This window comes from Lepidochelys kempii, chromosome 6 (genome assembly GCF_965140285.1).
Source record: "Lepidochelys kempii isolate rLepKem1 chromosome 6, rLepKem1.hap1, whole genome shotgun sequence".
Taxonomy (NCBI): domain Eukaryota; kingdom Metazoa; phylum Chordata; order Testudines; family Cheloniidae; genus Lepidochelys; species Lepidochelys kempii.
This window is the reverse complement of record NC_136385.1, coordinates 3875465-3896161: the sequence shown is the minus strand read 5'-3', so window position 1 is coordinate 3896161 and position 20697 is coordinate 3875465. Positions and strand designations below refer to the sequence as shown.

The following is a 20697-nucleotide window of genomic DNA, read 5'->3' as shown; positions in this document are numbered from 1 at the left end:
CTCACGGGGGGACTAAGAGGAAGGGGGCAGGAGTTCATTCAACAATGGTGGGAGTGGGGTTGGAGATCACTAGAGAGGAGACAAGATTTCATCGCAGGGGTTGGGTGTGGGAATCCATCCCTCAGACGTGGGAGGTTTGGGGTGGAAATTTTGGTGGTTCCCATTGCTGTTAATGCCCTTCGTTGCCATGATTGTCAGAGTCTCTGACTGATTCTTGTTCCCTTGCAGCAGGAGGAGGTTACAGCGACGATAATGGCCTACCTCTTCTATATCTGGTGCTTGCATCAGGTTCCCAAAGAGCTGAAGGGGCTGTGCTGAGTGGGACAGCCTTGAAGGGCCCCCCTTCCCATGCCCAGAAGCTCCCACTCCCTGCCGCAGGTACTGCTATTTCTCATTGGGCCTGGGGGAGAAGGGCTGCGGGGAGTGGACATAAACCCCACAGCACTGAGAGAAACCCAGGCCGAGCACCTCGCTCCCACCACCATGTCCCAACCCGACTCCTGGAGCTCGGGCCAGGCCAGATAAGGTCCCTTCCCCTATGCCCAGAGACCAGTTTCCGAAGCATCAAGCTGTCAGGGCTGTGGGCTGTCCCAGAAATGAGAGCATCCTCAGAGCCAGGGGTTATCGTCAGTAACCATTGCAGTCTGGGAGGGGTGGCCCGATGTGGAGCCCCTCCCCTGTCATCACTGCTCAGACCTCCCCATGGACCATGTCACCCCGTCGCTGTGAATGTCTGACCATCCCCCACCTGGGTCCCAAGCCACACACATGGTATCTGAACCCTTCCCATCCACAAATGAACCCCCCCCCCCTTAGCACCCTGGGGCAAGGAAGGATCCTCCCCATCTGGCAGGTGGGGTCTGAGACACAGAGGAAGGGCTGTGCTCCTGGTCACACACTTCTGGGGGTAGATCTGGGAACTGGACTGGGTCCCAGGCTAGTCCCTTTCCCCCAGGGACATCTTTATTTTCTGTCCCTTTCCCTGAGGGGCAACTTCACTTTCTACCCTTTATTCTCCCCTCCTGCTCGGGGGGTCTCTGAGTGCACAATGAACAGGGATGGTGATGGGATCCTGGCTCATAGCCTGGATGGGAGCTCCCCTTGGCTTGGACCCCAGGGTCAGAGACAGCTTTGTCAGCTTGCTCTCCTTCTTTTATTCCCAGGAAGGGAGACCCCTGATGGGGGGTCTCTAGGGATCCAGTTGGGCAGTGCCTAGGAGAACCTGTAAATCATCCTGATTCCCACCTGCATGCACCACCCTGTCCTGCCCTGCCCTCCAGTTCCTCGTTATTGAATCTTGCTTGACTCTTGGCTCCGCTCTGAAGGGTTCATGTAGCGTTCATGCACCTGGAAACAGTCAGGGCACACCCTGACTGTTGTGTAGGAGCAATGCACACATTGCTCTGCTTTGTCCAAGGACATGAACCATGGAAACATGGACCATCTGGGAAGTCAAAATAAGGACATCAACCGTGGGAAGCTTCCTCAGCCTAAGCTCAAGGCCTGAGAACAAAGACTGTAGTAGATAGAGGCTAGTAAATAGGAATATTAATCAAAGTCATATTATTTCCTTTGTTGATGCCTTTTGCGGTCGGTTGGGGTATGTAATGCGCAGGGGGGAGAGAAATAAAAGAGAGGTGGAAAAGCTGACAGGGGCAATCCCGTCAGCAGACCAGCCTGCTTGCTTGCCTAAAGCCGTGTCCTGTCTTGTATTGAACTGCCACACCGCTCTCTGGCTATGACTTTGGCATGACCCTTGGCTCCAGATTTTGGTTACCAACCCTGGCTCAGTATTCTCCTTGCCCTTCTCTAGCCTCTCTCCAGGCCCTCCACCCACCCGCACCGCCTCCTCCTCCTCATATTCGTCAAGCCCTCAGATTTTGACTACCCGGCTTTGACCCTCGGCCTGTATCTGGACTCTGGCTTGACATGGCCTTGGCTGATCTTTGGTCTCTGGCCACCCGGCTTCGACCTCTGGCCTGGACTGGCTCTGGTTTTGCTTCTGTTTTGTTGTTGGACTCTGATCTCGGTTTTGACCCTGGTGTGTCCCTCGTCCTTGATTCTAGCACCACTCTTAGCCTAGGCACAATCCTGCACCTCACTGCGACCTGCGCTCCAACCACTGGGCCTAATTATCAGATGCAGCATGTGACATAAGGTGGTTCAACTTTTTGCAGAAAAGCAGTGGCCCGTATGCAAGAGGGACACTCCACACCAGGTGTGAACTATGCCCTCACTACATGAGCCTGGCCCAGGGATACCCCTACTGGAGTTGTTGAATGGAAATGACTGAAAATGTTGGGGTTCCTTGAACCAGCCTCCACCCCTGGACCTACTCCACCATTCTTGACTTGGACACCCGGCATTCCTGATAAATGCCCGGATTACATGGATACCTTTGAAAGAAATGTGGACTCGTTGCCTCTGCACCAGGACTATGACTGCCCTGTTGACCTACAACCTTGGTTGAAAGTTACCTTTGGCTGTATTTACACATTGTTGGAACCAGAATTTTTGGCTCTCCCAGCGTACAGTCATGAAAACTGGTCCAAAGGGTTTATTAGCTACTCTGCGTTTCCCACGGGTTTCCAGGGCCTTTTGGGGAAGAAGAAATGTGGGACTCTACTATGCTTCTGTTTTGACAATTGGCCCCTGAAGAAAGTGATCGTTTGGAACCATAACCCCCTGCTGTGAATCCCACAATTGTTGGCTCACAGGAAATTTGCAAAGGTTTTTATCAAACTACATCTGCGAGGATTTGCAATCTAACACTCATTTGGGCAGTGGACAAATGGAAGACAGATTTCAAAACACACTATGGACATTTTAACTCTCTGGTATGCTATTTGGGCTCACTAACGGATGGTCCCCTGCCCTTGCAACACTTCATCAGTGACGTATCTGGGGACATTGCGGATCCATAGAGTGTCATCTATTCAGGTGGCAGACTTCTCTTTTTGGAGAACCCAGAGCAGCACACGCACCACAGCCAAAACTTTCTACCTTTCCTCTTCCCTAATGCTTAATGCGCTGACTTCCCCCCAGGAAGGGGAATAACTCACTGCATTAACTAACTACACCAGAAAATTAGGTTGTCATAAATCCACATCCCTGAGCGATGTAGTTAAGCCAACCTAAGTGCCTATGTAGGCAATGCTAAGTCAAAGGAAAAATTCTTCCATCCACCTAGCTCCTGCCTGTCGGGGAGAGGGATTGCCTCCGCCAACAGGAGACTCCCTCCCATCAGTGCAGGTCGCGTTTACGCTGTAGTGTTTTAAGGGTAAACCAGCCCTTAGCCTAGCCTTAAGCCACACAGGCTATTTCTATACTGCTGCTGGGAGCTCTCCTCCCAGCCCGGGTAGGCAGACTCACTTTAGCTCCCCTAGATCTAGTGTGTTAAAACTTGCCATTTAGACATTGCGGCACAGACAGTGACTCTGGGTAGCCGCATGAGTTTGGACCCAGGGGTCGCGCAGGCTTGGAGACGGCCAGCTGGTTTGAGCTGCCACGGGTGCTGCAATGTCCACGTTAGTATTTGTAGCATGCTAGCTTGCGTGCACTCTCTGAGGCGCAGTACAGACATACCCACAGTTGCTGTAACAACGGGCTGCTTGGAATTTCTCTTGGTTCAACAGAGAACTAGCACAGAAAATAGAATCCAAAGAAGCAATCAGATGTTTAAGCATATAGGAGAGAGGACTTTTAACCAAAAAGTGCTGCTCAAAATTAATTGTAATATATCATTATAATAATGGTCCCTTCTGGCCTTAAAATCTGCAAATTTATCTTATCCCTTACACAATCTGACGTTCTGAATTTGCCTTCCTGGCTTGTGTTGCATATAGGAACATAGGCCCCGATCCCCAGCGGTATTTAGGCACCTAACTCCCAAAGATTTGGGCCATAAGAAATTATCTTAATGCATCAGATTACAGTGGTGCCCAACCTTATTACACAGGAGGGTCACATGAACCAAACAGTGGGGGCAAGCAGATTCTACCCATTTTAATAAAAAGAAAAGGAGGAAGTGAGCTGTAGCTCACGAAAGCTCATGCTCAAATAAATTGGTTAGTCTCTAAGGTGCCACAAGTCCTCCTTTTCTTTTTGCGGATACAGACTAACACGGCTGTTACTCTGAAACCTGCCATTTTAATAAGTTTTAAGTCGCTGATATTGATTTATATTTTAAGATCTGTCCGTTTTTTATGTCTTTGGATTGTTTCTATGTACAGGATTGTCTATTTGCACACATGTGTAAACTAAAATGATGTAAACCTGGCGCCAAAATACTAATGAATTGGCCCATGGGTGCTGGACCTAGGGGGGCTGCTGCCGCACCCCCCCTGGCTTGAAGTGGTTTCCATCATGTACAGGATTTACAGTTTGGTTCAATGGCTTTCAGCAGCTCCACTATAAAAACTGTTCCAGCACTCCTGAATTGGCCGTCAGTAGATTGTGTTGAAGCGGGCTGCGGATCTTACAAAATGCTCTCGTGGTCCATATATGGAGTGCAGGACATAATCTGTGCATCCCAGTATCAGAACAATGGGAAATATAGTCCTGTCAGGCACCCCAGCTCTTTGAGGAGGATTGCCACACGAGACACCTGAACAATAACTTCCCTAAGGCCACAAGGAAACTTTTCCAAAGAGACATTTTTTAGTTTTCAGTCAAAAGTTTCAGGCTGAACATTTCTAGGGGTTTAATATTTTCTTTAAGAAACAACACCCCCAAAAAGAAAAACACAATTTGCTGTGTAAAAACTCCCCTGTTTTGTGACAAGCACCAGTATTTCCATTGTTCAGTTCTGAATTTGCCAAGTTTCCATTTCACTGGGGAGAAGCTGTCGTTCAGCTCTTCATGGGAACCCCAGAGAATGTTTCACTGGCAGTTACTGAACTTAGAACACAGAACTGTGCGTGAGCTGTTCAAATCCTTTAATGTCACCTGCCACTGAGCTGCCCATTCACACAACTTCCAGCTAGGTCCCTCTGAACTTTTCATGCTCATTCCCCAGCCTGGACTCACCAAAACAATTCCTTGTCATCCGCAAATGTTGCCACTCCCCAGCCCAGTTAGACAGACTCACTTTAGCTCCTCCAGAGCTAGTGTGCTAAAACTTGCCATTTAGACATTGCGGCACAGACAGTGACTCTGGGTAGCCGCATGAGTTTGGACCCAGGGGTCGCGCAGGCTTGGAGATGGCCAGCTGGTTTGAGCTGCCATGGGTGCTGCAGTGTCCACGTTACTATTTGTAGCATGCTAGCTTGCGTGCACTCTCTGAGGCGCAGTACAGACATACCCACAGTTGCTGTAACAACGGGCTGCTTGGAATTTCTCTTGGTTCAACAGAGAACTAGCACAGAAAATAGAATCCAAAGAAGCAATCAGATGTTTAAGCATATAGGAGAGAGGACCTTTAACCAAAAAGTGCTGCTCAAAATTAATTGTAATATATCATTATAATAATGGTCCCTTCTGGCCTTAAAATCTGCAAATTTATCTTATCCCTTACACAATCTGATGTTCTGATTTTGCCTTCCTGGCTTGTGTTGCATATAGGAACATAGGCCCCGATCCCCAGCAGTATTTAGGCACCTAACTCCCAAAGATTTGGGCCATAAGAAATTATTTTAATGGATCAGATTACAGTGGTACCCAACCTTATTACACAGGAGGGCCATGTAAACCAAACAGTGGGGGCCAGCAATTTCTACACATTTTAATAAGCTTTAAAGTCGCCGATATTGATTTATATTTTAAGATCAGCTTGTTTCCTGTGTCTTTGGTTTGTTTCTATGTACAGGATTGGCTATTTGCACACATGTATAAACTAAAATGATGTAAACATCGCACCAAAACACTAATGAATTGGCCCATGGGTGCTGGACCTAGAGGGGCTTCTGCACCCCCTGGCTTTAAGTTGTTTCCATCATGTACAGGGTTTAAAGTTTGGTTCAGTGGCTTTAAGCAGCCCCACTATAAAAATTGTTCCAGCGCCCCTGAATTGGCCATCAGTAGATTGTGTTCAAGTGGCCTGCAGACTTTACAAAATGCTCTGGTCGTACATATATGGACTGCAGGCCATAGGATGGGCACCCCGGTATCAGAAGAGTGGGAGATATAATCCTGCTAGACACCCCAGCTGTTTGAGGACAACTGCCACACAAGACACCCAAACAATAAGTCCCCTAAGGCAGCAGGGAAACTTTTCCAAAGAGACGTTTTTGGTTTTCAGCCAAAAGTTTTAGGCTGAACATTTCTGGGGTTTAATATTTTCTGTAAAAAAAACAAACAAAAAACAAAAAAAAAACAACAACAGCAGCAAATTTCCTGTTTAAAAACTCCCCTGTTTTGTGACAAGCATGAGTATTTCCATTGTTCAGTTCTGAATTTGCCAAGTTTCCATTTCACTGGGGAGTAGTTGTCATTCAGCTCTTCATGGGAACCCCAGAGAATGTTTCACTGGCGGTTACTGAACTTAGAACACAGAACTGTGCATGAGATGTTCAAATCCTTTGTCAACAGTTAATGTCACCTGCCACTGAGCTGCCCATTCACACAACTTCCAGCTCGGTCCCTCTGAAGTTTTCACTCTCATTCCCCAGCCTGGACTCACCAAAATAATTCCATGTCATCTGCAAATTTTGCCATCTTACTGCTCGCTCCTTGTACCAGATCATAATAAATATTTGAAACACCACCAGTCCTAATGCAGAACATTGTGTCGACCCATATTTTTTTCCCTGTTGCTGTGTTGAAATTGACCTTTTATTCTACTCTTTGGCCCAGATGCTCAAAGGTAGGTAGGCTCCTAACTTCCACTGAAATCAACGGACGTTAGGTGTCTAGATGTCTCTGATGACATGTGCACTTGTTTCCTGTTGTGTAACCAGTTTCTCATTCATGACAGCATTTTGCCTCTTATTCCATGACTACCTAACTTCCTTAATAGCCTCATGTGAGGGACTTTGTCAAAGAAAGTCCAAGTATATTATGTCAAATGGTTCCCCACATATTTACTCTTTTGTCAACAAAATAAAAGAATTATAGCAGATCGATGAGGAATGATTTTCCATAGTAGAATCACAAGTGTTTAGTCTCTATCATGACATGCTCATCCTGGTATTTTTTAATTCCATTTCATCATCACTATTAGAGACACACACACATTATTGCTGATATAGGGTGAGATATGTCCCAGGCCATGCCCTTCATCCCATTACTCTTGGCATCACTCTAGGCTACTGCAGCCCTTTCTGAATCCCTGAGTCTGCCAGTGCCCCTCAGTCCTGATCTCCAGCCATTTTTCCCACTCCAATCCCAGGCTTTTAGACATCTCTTGGGGGGAAAAGAAGCATCTTAATTCTGATCCATTGCATTCTACATGGTAACTGCTTAAAAAGTTTCTGTCTCTGAGCTCTCAAAAAAAAACAGTGTTATGAATGATTCCATTCTTATTTTCTCTGCAATTACAAAATAATTAAATAAATGTAATGGAAAACGCATTTTCAATAAACATTCCCACATTTACTCCCGACTGGAAGTAATTCTTGCTGGGGGAGTGTCAGATTTATAGAATGCACAAAACAGGGGAAAGGGATGGAGAGCAGCATCAACACTTCAAAGAACTTGAACAAAGTTAGAAGCCAACAGATTGGCATCCCATTATCTACTGCTCCCATGCGACCTAAAGGGCATTTTAATGATGCCTTTAGTGCCAGACCTGAGATTAACGGCTCTGAGGGATTCTGTCTCCAAATGCCAGCAGACCAAATAAATACGCCCTGCCGCTAATTACACCGTTTGAATCCAGGAAAGAGAGAGGTTTCCCTTGCAACAGGCCGCTTTAATATTACCGGACAAAGACTAACTTGAGTAAAAGAAATGTTTTCTTTTCTTCAGCTACCTGGTAAAGACACCCAGATCAATTCTTTTTACTGAGAAACAGCGTTGTTGTTTTTTCTGTTCTCAAAATGGAGACACTTTTACCACCAAAATGTTGTCTTGATGATCTCTCACTGTACAATTTGCAATAAAATGGGATAAAAAGCCTAAAATACCCTGAATGCGGGAAGTGATTTTTTGGGGGGTATCATATATGGGGCTAGAGACCCTCAGCTGTTGTCGCAATAGAGCTGTGATGAGTTACACCAACTACGGATCTGGCCCAATGTGCTTTAATGCGCTAAGTTATTGTATATGCTCCCCAAAGGAAAAGAAGGAAAAGGTAAGATAAAAATACCCCTTGTTTGCCAGGAATCAAGTTACAAGGGTGTTTTTCCCTGTAAATGCAATTCATGCTTTTGAACAACAAATGCTTTCATTTTAAACGTCTTAGAGCAGGTTTTCTGCTGGTGAAATTTTCTAGATTGGCAGCCCTAGAGAGAGATGGTCTCTCCCTGTAGAAAGAAGGTCCTGTACAGAATGGGCAGCACTGGCTTCCCCCAACACACCAGTCTCTGTGCTGATGGAAGGTCTCGCGGGTTCAGGGCGGATACACAGAGATAATGGAATGAAAATAAAAAGCTTGTGTATATTTCAGATTTTCTCATTAGCTTGAAGTGGAAGAACAAACACATTTGGACCCACTTGGACTCCAAGGAAACGTCTCCCTGGACGCTGTCTGACCGACACTCCCTGCTACTGGGGCATCTCATTGTGGAGTTCTCGGTGGCTATCGGGTGCGTATTCACTATGAAGCTGCTTAATGTCTCTGCTTTCAAAATATCTTCTGAGAAAGAAAGAACGGTCCTGCCTTCATCTCCATGCATGCTGGGTACATGAGAGAGGTTAACACAGCTTCAAAGTATGTCTACACTGCAGAATGGAAAAGTAACCCCTGGCAGAGAGTCTTCGAGGCCAGGTCAATTGATTCTGCCTTGTGTGGCTTGCTCTACAGGGCAAAAAATAGCTGTGTAGACATTCAGACCCACACTGGAGCCTGGCCTCTGACACCAGGCGAGGAGGGAGGGTGATCTGATATTGCCATAGTGAGCATGGGCGGGGGGCGTGGGGGCATATTTGTATCACTGTTCAGTAGATTGTTTTTCTCTTGAATAGTGATCTTTACCAAACCCACTCGTGTTGCTTCTGATTCCCTGCTGAGTTATACCAGTTCCATGCTCGTGCCAGGGGCCAGAATGGGTGTGAGAGCGTCTTTCAACCATGCTTTAACTACAGCCTCTCTTTGTTGAACTCTGCTGTTCATTCATACCTCCTTTAGTTATGTGAACACCCCCCTTTGTGAATATTAACTTAGTTTTCTCCAAAATAATTGTCTTTGTTGAATTTACTCTGGGACTTTATTCCAAATGTGAGGTTTTGGCTGACTTGTCATAAATATATACTGGTTCCTAACTGATGATTTAATTATGGAAGGAAACTAAAGCTGCAATCTAAGGCTGGTTTTCAAACACCTCATTATGTTGTTGCAGAGTCCAGAGAATCATAGAACCATAGGTTTAGAAGGGATCACATGGGTCGTGTTCTAGTCGAACCCCCAGCCAAGATGCAGGAATTGTTGTTTCTGACCAACCCAAGACTGATGGCGATCCAGCCTCCTTTCAAAAACCTCCAGTGAAGGAGTTTCCACAACCTCCCTTGACAGATCTGTTCCATTGCCCTACTGTACTGACAGTTAGGAAGCTTTTCCTGAGGTTTAATTGAAATCATCTGTGCTGTAGTTTGAACCCATTGCCTCTTGTCCTGCCCTCTGCGGCAAGACAGAGCAACTTTTCTCAAACTTTTTTATGGCAGCCTTTCAAGTATTTGAAAAAGAGGAGATTAAGGAGGGACATGATAGCCATCTTCAAACTAAACATACCCAGTTCCTTCAGCCTTTGCTCACATGGCTTGCATTCCATCACTTTGATCACCTTTGTCACTCCTCTCTGGATCCTTTCTAGTTTCTCTACATCCTTTCAAATCATGCCTAGCCATATAATACCATGAAAAGATATTAGCAAATGCCAATGCCTGCTTGGGATGCAGACTTAGAAAGATCACTTCAGAATTTTCAATTTTATTTTATTTTATCATCTCTTTTCTTTAAAAGGAGTAAAATCTTGGCAATTATAAAGATGCACATGAAATTATTTTAAGTTTTCAAATGTTACGCAGCCAGAACAACATAACTTATTTTTTTTATCTTGGCTTTCTACTGTATTTCACAATGGTGGTGTCCACCAACCAGCCCCATACGGTTAATTTTGAATCATAAGCTTTATCTTGGCTGTGTTTCTTTCTTCTACCCCAACAGCGTTGATCGCATCTGGAATACATGGCGCATGGCAATCACACTGGAGTGTCCATGTTCATCCTTCTAGGATTCAAAGGCAGCTGATCAGTGCAAGCTGTCCTCTTTGGGATGTTTTTGCTTATCTACACCATGAGCCTTGCGGGGAATCTCAGCATGATCTCTTTAATCAGGATCGAGACGCGGCTACACACCCCCATGTATTTTTTCCTCAGCAACTTGTCCCTTGTAGACATCACTTACTCCTTCATTATTGCCCCTAAGGCACTGGTGAACTTCTTAGCAGAGGGTAAAGTCATTTCCTTTGCTGGGTGTGCCACGCAATTTTTCTTTCACTCCTTCTCCGTGAACTCTGAGGGTTTACTTCTGGCTGTGATGGCATATGATCGATTCATAGCTATATGCGAGCCACTGATGTACACACTCATTATGTCCAGGAAAGTCTGTGTACAGCTGGTAGCTGCATCATACTTTTATGCCTCCATTAATGCCACTGTGCATACAGGCTCTTTGTTCAGCCTGTCCTTCTGTGGTCCCAATATCATTGATCACTTTTTCTGTGACCTCCCCCCACTCCAGAAACTCTCCTGCTCTGACACTCGCATGGGTGAGACAGTGCATTTCCTCTTTGCCGCTGTAGCTGCATTAAGTACTATCCTGGTCATCCTCGTCTCCTATGTTTCTATCATGGTGGCCATCTTGCGGATTCGTTCCAACGAGGGCAGACACAAAGCCTTCTCCACCTGCGCCTCCCACCTGACGGCCGTGTCCATACTGTATGGGGCTCTGTTCTTTATGTACTTACGACCCACATCCAGCAACTCATCAGAGTACGACAAAGTGGTGTCCATGTTCTATACCCTTGTGATCCCCATGTTGAACCCCCTGATCTACAGCCTGAGGAACAAGGAGGTGAAGGACGCCCTGAGGAAGACAATATGCCATAAAATTATTCCTCACTGAATCTAACTGAGAGGATGAGTTTCATGATTTAATAATAAATAGAAGTGAGAGGAGCTAGCCTAAAAATGGAATTTCTCTCCTATGGAAAATGTTGAGACTTCAAAAAAAAGAAGAACCATCCTAACTCAGGACAAAAAGTTAACATCTCAAAATACTTTGTGGGACAGAAATTCTGAAACATTCCATTTTGAGAAAACCAAAATGAATTTTTTTGCCTGGCTGGCCACCCGCCAAGAAGGCTCTTCCCGATTTCACTTTCTATCTGTTGGTAGAAGACGAGATTGGCACTCGCTTCCCAAGAGGATAGCCAGGAAGCTGTCCTTTTGACTTCTCCAATGGCAAATAAACTTTTCCTCCCTAAAATTTTGTGAGAAAGGTTTGTTCTACCAGAACATCATCCCAATGGAAAACTCCCAACTGGCTCTAGCGATGTGGCAAAAGTGAGATCTTACCGTTGTTACCCCTGTCACTGGGCCTTGCATGGTGAGAAAGAAGGCAGGAGCAACATAAGAGGGAGATGCCTTTTGGCTCCAACCCAGAGAAGTGGATCCAATGGCCAGAGAGGGCCGAAGGGAGGGGGATCAGCAGAGAGGCTTACATGCTGATGTCTCCTTGCAGAACAGCTGGATCCTAATGGACAGTGAGAAGAGCCAGGGGAGCAAGGGATGCTCCCTGGCAAAGATGTGGGAGTGCCCACTGGGAAGTGGGGGGGTTGCACCAGAGAAGGAAGGGCTGGACGGTGGGGGGAGGGAGGTTGGGGGGGCTGTTCTGGCACAGGGTTGGAAGAGGACAGCTAAGGAGCTGAGCTGTGGTGGAGGACACTGGGATATGGGGAGAACAAGGACTGTATGCATTGAGATGGTATGGAGTACTTCCCTGGAAGTCAGGGAGATCCCAGATCCTGGGTGTGCAGGCAGTCACTCCTCCCCCTCCTCCCACAGCACACCAGACAGGCAGCCTGGGTAACTGGCCCCCAGGATGACTACTGTTTGAGTAAGAGTGTGAAATGAAGAGCTTGGAGTTACCCAGAAGGGAAACTGAGATGGGGGGCCACTTGCAGGGTTGCCTCAAAGCCACAAAGAGACATTTGGGAGGAGGCCACACATTTACAGACTGAATTAAAATGTACCACAGGAAGCCTGGTCTTCTTGCCTGGTCTCATACCAGGCCACGTGCATGCTTGCTGGCTGATGGGTGGGTGGGCAAGCCGTCCTGCTCCTCCAAGCTCTCAGGCTCCCCAGCCTACCTGGTTCCCCATTTTCCTGGGAGGCCAGTTGCCCAGGCTGCCTGCTTGATGTGCTGGTGGACTGGAGAATTTCCTGCATCCCCAGAATCTGAGACTTCCCTGACTTCCAGGATGCCCAGATTATCCGCTTCCCTAATCGTTGTTTTTTCCATCTTTAACCCACTTTAATTAGTTGGCTTTTTTAAATAGTTTCTCTCTGAAGGGCTTTATATATTTGAAGCTCTTCTTCATGAGGTGCAGACAGGCTGAAATCATTCTGATTCAGTGTGATTTTCACACAGAATTAGGTATTTGAGTGAAATATAATAGTTGATCCTCTCTTCAGTAGTCACTGTGATCAGGTATAAACGATAGCACAAGAAGCGAGGCAGGAGAGAATCAGAGTCAATAACGGCAACTTTTCCCCCATGCTGGCTGAGCAACATGGAAGGAATATAGCCACTGCAGGCAATGGCATTCCCCCGTTCAACATCCAGTCAGCCGAGCACTCCATAAACATTAGTAGAGCTGTGTTAGAAATAGAACTGGTCAGAAACTACGATCCCTCTTCCTCAGAAAATTCCCACATTTCATTCCGAATTGTAACAGAGAGCCAATATTTTGACATTTCCCACAAAAACCACAATTCAGAGCAATTTCAGTTTGGGACCATGAAGAAGTTTCATTCTGATAATGTCTAAACATGTCATTTTAATAATCTTGAAACTTTTTGTTTTAAGAAGGTAAAAATGTATTATTTCAATAAGGAAAAATCTTTTGGTTCAACCTTATCATTTCCTTTTTAAAAAATGTTTATATTATATTAAAATATTAAATATAATATATTATACACCTAGAGCATAAAACCTGGCAAGTCAAGTGTGAATGTCTAATTAGGCAGGTGAAAAAATAATTTGAAGAGCAACTAGCAAAAGACTCAAAAGCTAACAGCATTTGTTTTAGGTACATCAGAAGCAGGAAGCCTGACAAAGAATGGGGGTGGGGGGCACTAGATGTTTGAAGTGCTGAAGGAGCCCTCAAGGAAGACAAGGCCATTGCAGAGAAGCTAAATGAATACTTTGCATTGGTCTTCACTGTAGAGTATATGAGGGAGACTCCCACAGCTGAGCCATTCTTTTAAGGTGACAGATCTGAGGAACCATCCCAGACTGAGGACTCATACAACTATCCCCATAAAATGATGGGGTCTAGATTAGCGGTTACCACTCAAGAGAAAGATCTTGGAGTCATTGTGGACAGTTCTCTGAAAACATCCAGTCTAGCTGCCGTAGCAGTCAAAAAGCTAACAGAATGATAAGAACCCTAAGGTAAGGGAGAGATAATAAGACAGTAAATATCGTAAGACTACTATATAAATCCATGGTACACTCACATCTTAAATACTGCATGCAGTTTTGGTTGGCCCATCTCAAAAATAGATATTAGCAGTGGAAAAGATACAGGGAAGGGTAACAAAAATGATCAAGATTATGTAACAGCTTCCATATGAGGAAAGATTAAAAGGACTGGGACAGTTCAGTTCGGAAAAGAGACAACTACGGGGGGATATGATGGAGGTCAATAAAATCATTAACGATATGGAGAAAGTGAATAAGGCAGGTTATTTACCCCAGGAAATGCTACTTCCCCCTACACAAAGGACAAGAATCAGAGATCAGCCAAAGAAATTAATAGGAAGCAGCTAGTGACTCCTGCTGTGTTTACGGGCAGGTTACTTCTACAAGAGATATTTTGTTGCCTTCATGATAGTTTCCGAACAGTCCAGCTTAATCAATGTATGTATTACATCATCCAAGAACGCAGTGTAACTAGTCCGATTTAATCTCACTATCCATGTCATATACAGTAGCTATAAATGATTACGGACGAACCCTCCCAAACTTCACATTGCAACAGGACTAAGAAATGGTGCCCAGATCCTTGCCTCCAGCCCTCGATTATGGTGCGTCTATACTTAAAATACTCCCACAGCACAGGGCCAGTGCTGCACCCGTAGCACTTCGGTGAAGACGCTCACGACAGGGATAGGAGGTACGCCCATCTGTGTCGTTAATCCCCCTTCCCGAGAGGCGGTAGCTAGGTTGACAGAAGGATTTTTCCATGGACCTAGCACTGTGTGTGTCAGGGGTTATGTAGGGATGGATACATCTCTCGGAGGGTGTGTGTGGATTGTTCACACTCCGGAGAGACGTAGCTACACTGATGTTAGTAATCAGTGTAGATCAGCCCTTATACAGGTGGAAATAGAGTGAAAGGATATGAAACAGTTAAAAATCAAATCTCTAGAGAGGGTGGGAGCAGTTGTCAGGTGCTGTTTGTGAGGCTCAGGCTGACATAGCCAAGGGCCCTGCAGAAGGGCCTTCCTAATCTACCCGGGGTTCTGAAGCCCTAGGTGAGACACTCGTGCACACAGACTGGTTTACTGTCTGAAAATCCTTTTGCTCCCATGCTGCATTGTGTTTTTGTTGTTAAGATGAAACACAGATGTTGGTTGTTGGGGTTTTTTTTAAGAAAGCTGGTCACTGTGTTAATTATTCATCACAGCTCCCAAAGGAAAGACTTGCGGGCTCCATGCCCAGATGGACCAGATGAGAAGTCACTGTAGATACACAGGAGGCGATAACCTAAGAGTGGGAGAGTCCGGGGATTCCATCCCAGGACAGGTGAAGGCAAGAGCCCAAACATGTGAGGGAGTGCAAAAATACTGTGAATACATGGAAGAGCCAGTTCCAAAGAACACTGTGATGGCCACCAGGCGGAAGATGCAGGTGGAGGAGGCTTTGCACCAGTCCTCCATGGATTTGGCCAAAGAGGGTTCAAAGACCGTTAACTCTTGACGCGTTTCACCTTGGCTACATTGCATTAGCCCAGAACAGCCTCACCACTTGCAGAAGTGGCAACTGTGATAACGCAGTGGGGAAAATATTGTGCATATGACTCCTGTGACATCCTCGGAGATCCTTCAGTGGATGTAATGTGCCAGGCAAATACATGGAAACCATAGCTATCACTGCCAAAATGGACCTTCCTAAGGGACAGATCAGCATTTAAGTAGATCCATCTTCCCATCACATGACATTTTAAAGCATCACTTTGAATAGTTTCCAAGGTATAAACAGAGGAACTATTAATGGCACAGATACCATCCAAAAATGGGACATGTAATGTTGTATTAACGAGAGAGGAAATTTCATTTTGCTGCATTTACTGGCCCAAGCTGAATTTGGCTCTTCAGATATTTGTGCAAGATGGGTAAATAAAAATCATTTGGAAAATGGAGAAGCTCAGAGAATTCCCTGTCCCCACCCTCTTTAAGGGCTTGATTTGCATCAGTGAAATCAGAGGAAGTTGTGCAATTGGCTTTTAAGGCACACTGGATCCAGCCCTAAATCATTGCCACGTGTTACAGGTTCGACTGAATTCAATAATACCAAATGGCTAGGCTTAATCATTTTTTATGAAGAAAAGATTATTAGTAACAGATAAATACAGCATAACAAAGAAAGGAGGACTACATATATTACCAACCCATCTGGACGGTAATAGTGCAGAGGTCACACTGCCTTAAAATCTGAGCTTCACTCTGCCTCTGTATATACACTAGAGTTGAGGGGTTTTTTAATCTCTTATCTTTGACATGTTTTTGAATGTTTTTGCTAGGCTGGCACAGACTCGAAAGTAAACAGGACAACATGTATAACTACCTTAATATCTATGGTCTGACCACTATATTTGAGAAGTTGGCAAAACCTTAGAAGCATCCTCTACCAGTAAAAACTTGTTATAAAGCCAACGTTAGTGAGGCTTTAGCAAAATTATTTGTCTTATCCTTGTTCTCTGAGATTACCATAGTTCACATCTCCCCTTGGCTAAATAGCATAACGTAAGTAAAAATCGTTTGGGAAGATCTTAAAATGAATACAGTTCATATTTGTATAAACATACCTACTATTATATATAATATTGTATATGATATTGGCAAACACTATAAAACGTTTACATAGGTAGGTAGATATGCAAGACAGAAGGTTGCAGAAGCCAAGCATAGGAGAATACCTAAATGCTGTCAGGTTGAAAGTATTTCTCTAGCCATGTTGAATTCTCCTACTGTATACAGAGCAAGGGTCATGCAAAGGTTACATCATCTAACAGTACAGTTTCAGCATGAATATAACGCATTCTAAATACAATGTACTTTACCTATTCACTACTTTCTTATTGTGGCTACACCACTTCTCCTTTTTAATTGCACTTATAGCTGCAACAACAAACACATCCCATGATTTCATTAATATATTTTGCCTGTGTGAGTTAAATGCATCTATTTTCTATGGGTTAGCAAAAGGCAATTTGGATTTGCATTGCTGGTTCATGATTCTCTTTGTTAGACAGGTTTTCCTAATATATTTTTGTGTTATAAGAGCCAGCTGCACAAACCTTGACAAAATCCCCCATTTCTTCTCTGATAACTGTCACTGCCGCATTTAGCAATGTAAGAACTTTGCGAGATGGGTTTTCCCATTTGTGCCTCTGACCTGGCTGGACACACAAGGGGGCCTGGACTTAATCCAGTCAACACGTCTCTTGGAAATGATCATTTGCCATTTGACATGGATTCCACTAGAGTAATTACTGATCAGGCCTGATCCAAGGCTGCTGTTGTTGTGAGTCTTTCTTTAAGTTTTAGGATTAAATCCTTCTAATGTTTGGTTGTGGGATTTTTTGTTTGTTTGTTTTTAAGTTTCTGCTCCCATCTTAGTCAACTATTTCTATTCTGGAAATCATTTAAGAGTGTGCTTAAATCGCCGGGAATTCAATGGGATTTAATCACGTGATCAATATCAAGCATATGCTTAATGGATTCACTAGACAGAGAGGGGTGGGAGCACATGCTTAAGGGCTTTCCAGAACCAGGACCTATGTTTGTAAGGGCTCTATTCTGATAAAATGGGAAAGCTTTCCAAACTGGCAATATACCTCAAAAGAAGAGAAAACTTTGAGTGAACATTTCGGGACAGACAGTACAACATGTCTAGCAGCACCTACAATTGGAGGCAGATTTTCAGAGGTGCTGCTCTCTCCATTAGACACCTCGGTTAGGAAGCCCGAGTTATAGCAGCAGTCAGCACCCAACACTGGGATAAATAGTGCAGGTCCCAAATGAATAATTTAAGTCCCCAAGTGGGAAAAGAGACCTTTGGCAAATCTACTCACTTGTTTGAGTGGTGAAATGTTAGCTGTTGAATACAGAGCTTTTTGGAAAAATCTGGCCATTCGTTTGTTTTTAATGAAAGACAAACACATCTGGTTATTCATATAAAGATAATGACACAGAAAACTCACTCCTCCATCTCGCTCCCATTTATTGATTAACCGCCAAGTCTAACATTTACATACATCAAGGAAAACCCTTTTTTTTTTTCCCTATCACCCTCCTAAAGACCTCTTTCACCTCCTTTCAGAGAGGTAGCCGGTAGTCTGTTTCAGCAAAAACAACAGGGAGTCCTGTGGCACCTTAAAGATGAACAAGTTTATTTGGGCGTAAGCTTTCATGGCCTGGAATCCACTTTGTCAGCTTATGCCCAAATAAATTTGTTAGTCTCTAAGGTGATATCAGGACTCGTCATTGTTTTTGCTGACACAGACATAAATGGCTACCCCTCTGAAACCAAGATCAAACAGCTTCCAAAAGAAAGTCGCACTGAAGAGCATTATGGTTTTAGGAGTTAAATATCCAACTAAAAACAATAGGGAGTGGGTGCTTTTTATTTAGGCAGTTCCAAAATTCCACACGCAATATTTAGCTGCAAATTTGGCCTAAATTCAATTCCCAAACCTTTGTTAATGCAGAGTTAAGTTTGCCCACTGGTGTCTTGTGCCATTCAGGTATGCAGACAGAAATGAAGAGTTAAGGTATTTTCCATGCCTGAAACGCAATGTTATCTTTTCTCACTTTAGCTGGCAACAACAACTGGCAATGGTGCATTACAAAGAAAACATAACAATAAAAGGGTCTAAAAAATGCTCATTTGGCTTACCAAGGCCCAACCATCATCCACATGGAGATCTGGCAGGTTCCAGTCTTAAAATCCCTCCAGGTAGGTTTTGTGCCCTTGATTAATGGCCCGTGCCAGTTTGCTGGATCAAAACAAGGGCCCCTCTTAATTTCAATTCAGCCTTTGTACCCAAAAGGCTTTCTTTGTGTTTCAGGCCTCCTGAAACAGGTAAAACCAATCACTGCTACTTATCCCAAAGGACAAAGCTTTATAGGCTAGGTTTTGCATAACTCACCCCGAGTGACTCCAGATTCCGTGGGAAACCCACTGTGATGGTGCACCCCATCGTGCCATATGGGGAGATGCTTATAAATGTATATGTGATAGAACTGGAATATGTTTTGTGCGACATATGCCATGTAGCATGTCTCTGTAGAGGTTGTCATCTGCTGAATCTTTTCCTCCTATTTGTACGCATGTATCATTTTTGTGTTCGAGGTTATGAATATTGGCTGTGTACTTGCTTGATTTCTGGGTAGCCTTGGTAAAAGTATTTCATCAGATTTCTAAGAGAAGACTATTCTCAGGAAGTGCCCAGTCAAGAACCACTTAAGCCAACAATGAATTGGGAAAAAGAAAAGGAGGACTTGTGGCACCTTAGAGACTAACCAATTTATTAGAGCATAAGCTTTCGTGAGCTACAGCTCACTTCCTCAGATGCATATCGTGGAAACTGCAGCAGGCTTTATATATACACAGAGAATATGAAACAATACCTATTCCCACCCCACTGTCCTGCTGGTAATAGCTTATCTAAAGTGATTTCCAGCACAAATCCAGGTTTTCTCACCCTCCACCCCCCCACACAAATTCACTCTCCTGCTGGTGATAGCCCATCCAAAGTGACAACTCTTTACACAATGTGCATGACAATCAAGCTGGGCTATTTCCTGCATAAATCCAGGTTCTCACATCCCCCCCACCCCCATACACACACAAACTCACTCTCCTGCTGGTAATAGCTCATCCAAACTGACCACTCTTCAAGTTAAAATCCAAGTTAAACCAGAACATCTGGGGGGGGGTAGGAAAAAACAAGAGGAAACAGGCTACCTTGCATAATGACTTAGCCACTCCAAGTCTCTATTTAAGCCTAAATTAATAGTATCCAATTTGCAAATGAATTCCAATTCAGCAGTTTCTCGCTGGAGTCTGGATTTGAAGTTTTTTTGTTTTAAGATAGCGACCTTCATGTCTGTGATCGCGTGACCAGAGAGATTGAAGTGTTCTCCGACTGGTTTATGAATGTTATAATTCTTGACATCTGATTTGTGTCCATTTATTCTTTTACGTAGAGACTGTCCAGTTTGACCAATGTACATGGCAGAGGGGCATTGCTGGCACATGATGGCATATATCACATTGGTGGATGTGCAGGTGAACGAGCCTCTGATAGTGTGGCTGATGTTATTAGGCCCTGTGATGGTGTCCCCTGAATAGATATGTGGGCACAGTTGGCAACGGGCTTTGTTGCAAGGATAAGTTCCTGGGTTAGTGGTTCTGTTGTGTGGTATGTGGTTGTTGGTGAGTATTTGCTTCAGGTTGCGGGGCTGTCTGTAGGCAAGGACTGGCCTGTCTCCCAAGATTTGTGAGAGTGTTGGGTCATCCTTTAGGATAGGTTGTAGATCCTTAATAATGCGTTGGAGGGGTTTTAGTTGGGGGCTGAAGGTGACGGCTAGTGGCGTTCTGTTATTTTCTTTGTTAGGCCTGTCCTGTAGTAGGTAACTTCTGGGAACTCTTCTGGCTCTATCAATCTGTTTCTTTACTTCTGCAGGTGGGTATTGTAGTTGTAAGAAAGCTTGACAGAGATCTTGTAGGTGTTTGTCTCTGTCTGAGGGGTTGGAGCAAATGCAGTTGTATCGCAGAGCTTGGCTGTAGACGATGGATCGTGTGGTGTGGTCAGGGTGAAAGCTGGAGGCATGCAGGTAGGAATAGCGGTTTCTAAACTACTACATGCTACAAGGGGCCACAGCAACGGTTCCCTCAACCCACCTAGCAATATTGTTAACCTATCCAACTATACTCTCAGCCCAGCAGAAGCAGCTGTTCTATCTCGGGGCCTCTCCTTCTGCCCCTCCACCCCCACGAACATGATACAGTTCTGTGGTGACCTAGAATCCTATTTTCGACGTCTCCAACTCAAGGAATATTTCCAAAATACCTCTGAACAGCAT

At 44.6% G+C, this 20697-nt stretch overlaps 1 pseudogene; it reads left to right on the top strand.

The window, feature by feature from the left end:
• The first annotated feature begins 10282 nt into the window (after positions 1-10282).
• LOC140913740 (olfactory receptor 5AP2-like) lies at positions 10283-11221 on the top strand (annotated as a pseudogene).
• The last annotated feature ends 9476 nt before the right edge of the window (positions 11222-20697 follow it).